Source organism: Pelobates fuscus, chromosome 5, assembly GCF_036172605.1.
Source record: "Pelobates fuscus isolate aPelFus1 chromosome 5, aPelFus1.pri, whole genome shotgun sequence".
NCBI classification, from domain to species: domain Eukaryota; kingdom Metazoa; phylum Chordata; class Amphibia; order Anura; family Pelobatidae; genus Pelobates; species Pelobates fuscus.
Window position 1 is genome coordinate 165339284 of NC_086321.1, and position 8132 is coordinate 165347415.

Below are 8132 nucleotides of genomic sequence, written 5' to 3' on the forward strand. Positions count from 1 at the left end.
AAACTGTAGACTCAGTGGTTGAAATTACTGTGTGTCTTCAGTGGTTAGTATGTTAATACACATGCAGTTCACCAATAATAATACGACTGGGATGCACACATAAATAGACGGGTTATGTGCTAAATCTTTTCAGATGCAAAAATAGGACTTGGTTAGTAATGCAAAAATATAATTTTGATTAAATCAAACAATGGCTTTTGGTTTATGTAGCATTAATTTTCTTTGATAAACATTGTGCTGCTCCTGCACTGAAATGCTTTAGTAAATAACCCATAAAGACGCTTAGACTATTGTACGAGAAGGTTTGCAGGATAGCTTACCTTGGGATCTTCAGCTGGTGCTAAGCTTCTAGGCCCCACGTAATGAGTGGAATGGTAGCAGAGCAACAGCTGTTACCCAGAGAGATGTCATCAAACAGAAACAGAAAAACTATTTGTTGGCCAGTGACAAGCCAACAGGTAGACATCTGTTTCTGCCTAAGTGATTGCAATCTCCCTTCATAGAAAGTGCCATTATTGTTTGCAATGCATAGAAATTAAAACATACCCTTTAAAAGTTTAACAAAAGCAATTTTCTCTATCGACAGTGTGATTAGTAACATTGGGATGTAAAAAGATGTAAAAAGATGGAGAGTACCAATTTTCCTTTCTGTACCTACCGATTGTTAACTGAACTATAATACGGCTTTTGCACAAGCCTCAAACACGCCTTCTGTCATCACAAAATAAAGAATGAAAAAATAAAAAAAAAGATGGAGAGTAATGCACAATAATCAAGATGGTGCTTTATAAGATAACACTGTATCTTAAATAGAGATCTATTCTCCAACCTGTTAACTGTTAGTCAATCTATTTCTAAACAGTCTTTGTTTTAGGTAAATAACAACTATAAAATATGTAGTAGAAGAAACCTTAACACACAAAGTGCAAGTGAGGTGCGGTATTTCAGTTACTCTCTTAATAGGTGCGACTTCCCCAGTGTTTAAAAACCACTTAAAAAACACAAGATTAAAATATAGAACAAAAACAGATAGGGGGCGCTCCAAATAGTGAATCAAGGCAATAAAAATACGTATACAGACTGGTTCTTCAGTTCATATGTACACCACCTAAATATCAAAGATAATAGCACATAGCATAATACTGCATGGTAGGAAATTGTTTGAAACAGTATATCAATTGCCAACTCACAATCTGCAGAGCCACGTATAGTAGGCTCTGACTATAATCGCATGCTCTGATGTCTCAGGAAATACACCTCCGCTCTCAATGCCCAGAACTCGACTGATCCCAGGAGTCAGCAAAGAAAAAAGTCAGCAGTCAGCAGTTTCGACCCGATGGTCTTTTTCAAAGTGAAAGACACTTTGAAAAAGACCATCGGGTCGAAACGCGTTAGTGTTCTTGCTGTATTTATACAATATTTTTTATTGTTTATTTTAAATACCTTTGATTAAATAGCTATTTTTAGCATTTGGAATACTCTGGATCTGCTGACTTTTTTCTTTGCTGACTCCTGGGATCAGTCGAGTTCTGGGCATTGAGAGCGGAGGTGTATTTCCTGAGACATCAGAGCATGCGATTATAGTCAGAGCCTACTATACGTGGCTCTGCAGATTGTGAGTTGGCAATTGATATACTGTTTCAAACAATTTCCTACCATGCAGTATTATGCTATGTGCTATTATCTTTGATATTTAGGTGGTGTACATATGAACTGAAGAACCAGTCTGTATAAGTATTTTTATTGCCTTGATTCACTATTTGGAGCGCCCCCTATCTGTTTTTGTTCTATAAAATATGTAGTATCAGTAGTTGTATAATAGGTGTATAAAAGGAAACCAAATTCCATTTTCCATCAGTCGATGAATATTTTCACATTTCATTTTGAGAGTAATGAGAGATTTGCCAGTTAAATAAATAAAAAAAAAAAGACGAATTATAAAACCTGGACCATGACATCTAGGTTGCTAAAATTATACTGATTTGGCCTTATCCATTCACATTTCATGTTTGAAGAAATATGTATGATTTTAAACATTATTTAAAAATGTAAAATAGGAAAATATGGAATACCCGGTGATAACTGATATGTATATATGTTTTATAAGGTTATATAATGATCTTTAAACTACAATACAATAAATAACCTAATTTGTGACTTTTTCGATGAACCACAGAAAAAAAAAGCCTAATAACTTCCTGATTGATTGGCAAGTAAGATGGCATTGTCTTATATTGTAAACAAAGAAAAAAACATGCATTGCAACTCCTTTCAATACCATTGCTATAATGGTTGACTTTAAATGGTCTATAAATTAAACATAAGGATTAACTTACAAAAATAGTCAAGTCAGAAAAAGTTAAAATAGTCAAGTCAGAAAAAAAGATTATTGTGCAATTGTGCAGATTTTATGCAACTCTTCTATTTTAGTCTATATTTGCTGGTTCTCTATTCACTACAACAAACCCATTGTATTTTGTAAGGATTAAATGGCTGAGACATCTACTCCTACCAAATTAATTTACAACACTGTACATGTATACTATAGTTAATAGTAACCACAATATTCCCAGTTATACACATATGCAGATCAGGAGAGTTCCAGAATTAACATTTTAGATCATTACACTGATTGCTAGAAGACAAATGTGTAATGGCTGAAAAACATAAATTATTCCACAAAATTAAATTTGTCTGTACCCTAACATTCAAGGTTCTGTACCATTTAGATTAAAATCAGTCTTAAAGGTTGGTTTCTTTATCAACATGTGTCATTATCAGTTTCTCTGAATTCAAGCTAGCTTTCACAATTGTTAAGAAATGCAGTATTTCCAATTGAAATTCAAAAACTCCATGAATTATTAAGAAAAGTACTCTGCGCATCCCAACTACTGAACAGCTTATGCAGAATATACAAGTGGCAATTATTTTTAAAATATAATTTAACATGCTTACATTCTACAGATTATTGAGGGGAAGAACATCCTGATATTATCTGCACATCCTTCATAAACTGAAGAGTTTAAAGTGCAGGATATAACAACCATGAAATAACAGCTTTCCTCTTTAATTTCGACCTTTAATTGTCATTTTCCCAGCAAGAGAACTATGCCATTTTTACAACTGACACAGTTACAATATTCAAGCGATGAAGGGTACAGAGTGCAAAGTAGTCCTGCCCTGAAATAACTACATATATTTTTTATCTGGCCTGTATGTAATTGCCACACTCACAGCGTGAGCAGTGCCAGTTTTTTTATAACCTCTGGGAACCAGATGGTAATTAAGAGCAGTAAAGAAAAGACAGAATATAGCTTTCTTATTTAAAGGAAAGTTATCATGATTTTTTATCTCCCTTATCATTTTTAACTATGTGTACATAGAAGAAACACAAAGTTTACTGATGTAGTAATTATAAGAGCCAATTTATCTTTTTAAGGTTATTGTGACCTGGGATTCAAATTGTATGTATAAAGCTAGTATTCTAAAAACGAAATGTCTTTTTCATTAAGGAACTACATTTAAGTATTTTTGGCTCAGAACCCTCTCATAATTATATCAGCTCTTCACATTTTATTACGCAGTGAAAAATGAAGACTAAAAACTCTTGTGATAACACTCAATATGATGTCTCTGGAGATTACCCAACACCTGTCATTTAACAAGAACACACTGACACTTTGTTACCAAAGTGCTTGCAAATTTATATGTAATATATTGTTTTTAGAACAATATTTTAGGTATATAGTGCTTTTTGCGCAGTGGCATTATCTTTAGGTATGATGGTTGCTTTAGTGTATTGCTGAATGCTGTAATTTGGCAATGTTAAGTGCAGCGTATTTTGCGTCACATTGACTTGGATGGGAAACAGCCAATCCTGTCTATTCTGTATTTAAAATACATTTGTTATGTCATAATATGTATGGGGGGGTGGAGGGGGGTGATGCCCAGATATGCCATTGGCCTAACTCCGGTATTCTCAAATTCTTTAACATTCATCTCTGCTATTTTTGATGGAAGTCACCACCCGGTTGTATTTTGTTACATTTCTTGAGATGGTTAAACATTAGTGTCATGTCATGACTACTTCTTCTCTTCCCAAATATTGACATGTTTAAGGTTTTCAGCATGTCTTGTTAAACATTATTTGCAGACATTGATCAATTCTAAAGCCTTTCTTTTTCTAATTCATTGCTAGTAAACTTCTAAAGGTTTAGTCTCTATCACCTATCATTTCCAACTTCAACACTAAATGGGCTTCACGGTTGAACTTGATGGACTTTAGTCTTTTTTCAACCTAGACAACTATGTAACAACTTGGTCTATTTTTGCATTTAAATCATTATCTACAACACATTATCAATGTTAGTATGGACACCTGCACAGTATCTTGCCACTAAAAGCATCTCAAATACAAATGGTCAAAACACAATTTATACAAGCAAATGGAAAATAAGTAGTATCAATTGAGTATCAGCATTGAGCAGGTCCAATAGAAACACAGACTTCCAAAAAGGCTTTTAACTAAATTGATCTGGAGACCATCAGAAACCCACAGCACTCGATCTGAGTGCAGTATAGGGAGCACAAACAATAATATGCCAAATGTACCTAATTTACGGACAGCTTTCTCCCACTTATACCTTATGAAAAAGCTCAACATAAATGGAACATTAAAAGCCTGAAACAAATAAGCTTTAGCAAGACTCTACAATTATTGTTTGGCTGAATTTTCCATTAGATGTTCCTTTGATACCTTTCTAAAGATTTTTCACATAAACATATGTCCAAGTTCTTTTTCTTTTAATAATCACTATGAATAGCGCTAGTTTAGCAGACTTATAAGAAACTAAGTATAGCTACCCATTTTATTGTTTGTACCAGATTTGTAATCTTCAAATTCAAGTATAATAAAAAAATAAACAATCAAATAAAAGCAGATGACACTGAAAAGGTAATTAGCTTAATTGTCTCTAAGCATCAAAGGACTGTGAAAACCTATTCTAGAATAGAATATGCATTCAACTTTTAGTTGCTAATTATTCTCATAAAGAAAACTGCATTTTCCAAGATAATCTGTTCAAACAAAACATCTGCAGATCATTTGGATACAAAAAGGTTCTGAACAGCACAATGTACCTTGACGAACAGTAACACGTGCGTGCAAAAAAAAAAAAATAACAGAAAAACCATTGTGCTTCAAGGGCACAAAGGCAAAGTGAAAGAAATGTGTTTGAAAGAGTATTGTTTCGATGCTTTTAAAATGTTACAATCGTAAACTAGAAATTCAAAAGCATTATAAATCCAAATACTACATGTATGTGTCTTAAATATTATAAATGTGATTAATAAATGTACTAAAAGCACATGAGAATCATGGTAAGAAATATGTTTCAGCTTTTAGAAAGATTTTAATGTCAGGGCCATCAGTAGAGGAAAGACATTTTAAATTGTTACTGTAAGAAAAAAGTTAATTATGGAATTTGAGAAAAAGGGATGTATCTATATCAGTCATTTTTTTTTATTATTGATTAACATGGAAAAAGACCATGTAACATGGGTGACATCTCAATTATGACATGCAGCAATTGCTTTTCTGTATGGTCTAGAGATGAATAAGATAACGTGCTATTTAGTGACAATATCAATATTCTTGGGGAATGTATTGTAGAAATGTACTATTAAGAAACAGAGATTTTAAAATAGATTGTTCTGTTAATTATTGCACTGTGCAGGAAATTCCTGTTTGATATTTCATTCAAAAAGGAAGTAGTATTGAAGAGTGAAACAGAGATTTCTAGTATTATATTCTAAAGAAACATATATTTTGGATCTGAAAACTGAGGACGAGCTTGCTAACATTAGTGGATTGGTTAAGTAGTCCAGATGCCATGCGTGCAGAGATACTAGTTATGCATAAAAATAGATTTCAATGCTTTTGTATTGTTTTTTTTGCTAGACTCCTATAACAACTCTATATTTGTTTAGCTTGTTTTCATTTTATAATTAGGTGATACCATATTATATTCTTGCAATTTCTCCTGTCTGGTGACATATCAACAGAACTATGTGTTCTAACTTTCACACATATACAATCATCTGTTTAAGTCCTGAAAATAAAACACAATTCTTAAGATCAAATCGTAGAGATGTACTGTACGTGTAGATTGATGTTTCATTGCTTCTTCATTGCTTGTGGTGACACATTGATTTTTTTTTTTTGAAACAGTAATCCACAGACAAAGCGTTTATCTGAAAAGAATTGAAATAAATACACAATCAAATGTCACTCAGTTGTGCCTGCAATGATCTGTAGCAGTAATTCAATTCTGCTTCTTTCTAATTACATCTGGCCCCAACTCTCTCCTTAAATTCAAGCTGATTGGCAAAGCAGGTGGCAGATCATTGTCACAAATTGTATACACTTGGGTCTTTAAGGCTTAAAGGATGATATAGATTAGTGCGTGTTGACAGTCACACAGTAAAAAATAAATAAAAAATAATTGGTTCTGCAGATTGTCGTATATTCTGTTTATTTACTTGTCACAAAGAAGGTGTGACTTATTTCTGCAAGTTTAAATTTAGCCATGCTGCTTGAAAAAGTGACACCTCCTAAATTAACATTAAGTATGTTATCTGGCACAAATTAGAAATGACAAGCAAATGTTTGTTAACTAACTAGTAAACTAAAGCAACTTGGCTATAAGTAAACTGAAGTAACTTGGCTAGTAGCGACGTATTACTTTCCAACATGTTTAATGTTATATCATACAGTTAGTTATAACAAAAGTATTTAGCTAAACATAAGAGATATAAATTATCATTAAATAGATCTAATGAAAGTATTTAGAAAATTGGGCAGACTAGCTGGCCCAAACTGTTGTTATCTGCTGTCACATTCTATGTTTATATGTAAATTTGTAGAAAACATACTTACAAGGTAGTTGCCTTGCAGTTCTTTATTCTATCTATCTGTTTTCTGCTGCTTGCTTTGTATTTTCGTTTAAACCTTTTTTTTTTTTAAGAATTTTGAATGAAGCAAAACATTTTATACCAAATTGCAACTTCTGCAAAGATGGATTGAGGGACGTTATCTCCCAAAATGTTTTCATTTTCATAAAACAAGATACTTTAAACATGGCTCGTGATTCACAAACTGTTATTTTATCTTACATACTTCTCCACTGAGAATATATATTCACCATTCTACTCTTTGATTCATGCACTTGTAGATAATTATGTACTTCAAAAGCGTTAGCTGCCTTACTATGCAGGCTGTAAAAAGCATGTAAATCTATTTGTTTTTCTTTACACAATTCTTCTTTCTTTGCTTTCCACACTCTCTCTGGGGGGGGGGAGGGGGGGGGAGGGAGAGGGGATACCGATCTAACCAATCAGTGTCCTATTCCTAGGAATGCTGTAAAAGTGCATGCTTGACAGATTCACACATGTGCAGTTGGAAGATCTCTCCACCTTGCAACACCTGACAGGGGGGAAAAGAGGGAATCTGATCAGTGTGATCACGCAGAGCATGCTTGGTTGTTGGGTTTCTCTTTCTTGCTGCTGCACAACAATGCTCTGTTTCTGTCGTTAGTGGACTGGTCCGAAATTCATAAAGGTGTGGGGGTGGGTTAGGCTAGAGAAAATCATCTAGCTGAGATGTATGTCAAACAAAACAATCTGGCCAAGTTTATAGTAAGTTTATAAACACTTATTACATGTGTTTCTTGCTCTATTTTTGTTTGTATATTTGTTTAAACGTCTTTGCTTGTTGTTTTAAAAAAATAATTGTCAAGTGATGCATGTCCCCGTAAGTTTGTAAATGCATGACAGTTTTTTGTGTTTTTTTAAGAATCTCATTTCATGTCAATTCTACCTGGCAGATTATTTTGTAGATTTTGTACTATTTTGTAAAAGTTAATTAATTTTTTCAGTGCATATCATATGCAGCAATGTCATTGAACTTCAAACACAATAAAAATATTAGAAGACATCCTATAGTGCCACCTAGTATCTTCATTTGAAATTATTATTAGTAGAGCAACCTGGTGGCTTCATTTGGTATTAATATTAGTAATATTTATATAGCAACAACTTATTCAACACCTTTTACAATTGTAGAAAGGCGTGAG